Here is a 1,942-nt window from a genome sequence, read left to right on the forward strand (position 1 = left end):
AAGCTTTGATTTAAGCCAGTTCCCCCCCCCCCCCCCATACACACACACTGCTTGACCCTATATAATTTGTATTAAAAAAAAAGTCACTAACTTTTACATGGATAAAATTATTTATTTGAAATTTTATACCTTGAAAACAACAATTAAGGCCTAAAATGAAATAACATTGATCTTGAAATAACTATCTCTTCCTGTAAATTATTACTAATGCTTGTCCATTCATGTTAAGATGCATATAGTAATTATACATCTTAAACCATCTATATTCTTCTTGTTCATGTCAGATAAATTGTAAATTTTATTACTCTTGCCCCACAAGGGCCTTAGAAGCAAGGCCAATTAAATAGTCAATACTTGACCATTTTTCAAAATTTTTTTCTCGACTACCTCTGAAAGAAAATATGAGTTCATATAGTCTAGTCCGATTTAGTCGAAAAAAAACTTTTAACGGCAAATAGTTATTATTTGGTCCAGCATGGTTTTTAAACATAATTAAAGTGTGCTGATTCCAAAAAAATATGCTGGTCTTCATCAAAATGGCGTTAAGTAGCTCAAAATGGCGAATCAAAATGGCGGACATACAACCAAATTTTATATATATATTTTTAAAGTCTTTTTATTATTGACAAACAATAATGAAATGATCCAGCTTAGTATTAAATCAATCTAAAGTGTGCTTAATTTGAAAAAAATTTGCTGGCTTTCCCTAAAAAGCGTTAATTAGGTCAACATGGCAAATCAAAATGGCAGATAGTCAGATTTTATAATTTTTTTCCTAAAAAATTTAAACTAGGGTAAACGCATAAAAAACAATAATAATTCAGTCCAACAAAATTATTTTTGCATATTAATTAAGGCGTGCTTAGTCTGAAAAATATGCTTGCTATGACAAAATGTCAAAATGGTCGACAGGCAAATTCTATAATTCTCTTAAGTCTTAAAAATTGAGGTAACAAACGATTATAAATTGGTTTAGCACAGCATTTTATCATGACTAAGGTGTGTTGAGTCCAACAAAATATGTTGATCGCGATAAATAGTTAAAAATGGTGGACATCCAGATTTCATCATTTTTCGTCTCACAGTCTCTTTAATGGAAAAAAAAATTCTACAAAATCACAAATTGGTCAAGCAAACATGTTTATCAAAATTAGGTAGTGCCAAGTTTGATGAATAGTGTTGGTCTTCATGAAAATGACGTTAATTTTGTCAAAATGGCAATTCAAATTGGTGTATACTAGTAGCCAAATTTCATTGATCTCTAAAGGGCTCTTAAATGGGGAAAATGTTTGAATATCATAATTTCAATACTAATGATGTACCTGGTAACTGACAATCAAATTTGAACACTTGTATTAATAGAAAAAACTCCACCAGCCTTTTATTAGCTCACCTGAGCTATTCTGATCACATTTCTGTCGTCCGTCTGTCTGTAAACTTTTCACATTTTTAACATCTTCTCAAGAACCAATGGGCCAATTTCAACCAAACTTGGCACAAAGCACCCTTAGCCTAAGGGGATTCAAAGGTGTGAAACTTAGGGACCACGCCCTTTTGCAAAGGGAGATAATTAGGAATTTATGAAAATTTTCAAGAAATTTTCAAAAATCTTCTTCTCCTGAACCATAAGACCACGCAAAGCTGAAACTTGTGTGAAAGCATCCTCAGGTAGTGTAGATTCAAAGTTGTGAAAATCATGACCCCCAGGGGTAGGGTGTGCTAAAATGGGGGGTCGAAGTTTTACATAGGAATATATGGAGTTAATCTTTAAAAATCTTCTTCTCAGAAACTCAGCAGCGAGGAGTGCTGAAACTTGTGTGAAAGCATCCTCAGGTAGTGTAGATTCAAAGTAGATGCAAAGTTGTGAAAATCATGACCCCCATCGGTAGGGTGGGGCCACAATGGGGGGTCGGAATTTATCATAGGAATATATAGAGTAAAT

The sequence above is a fragment of the Crassostrea angulata genome, chromosome 5 (genome assembly GCF_025612915.1).
Source record: "Crassostrea angulata isolate pt1a10 chromosome 5, ASM2561291v2, whole genome shotgun sequence".
Lineage (NCBI taxonomy): Eukaryota > Metazoa > Mollusca > Bivalvia > Ostreida > Ostreidae > Magallana > Magallana angulata.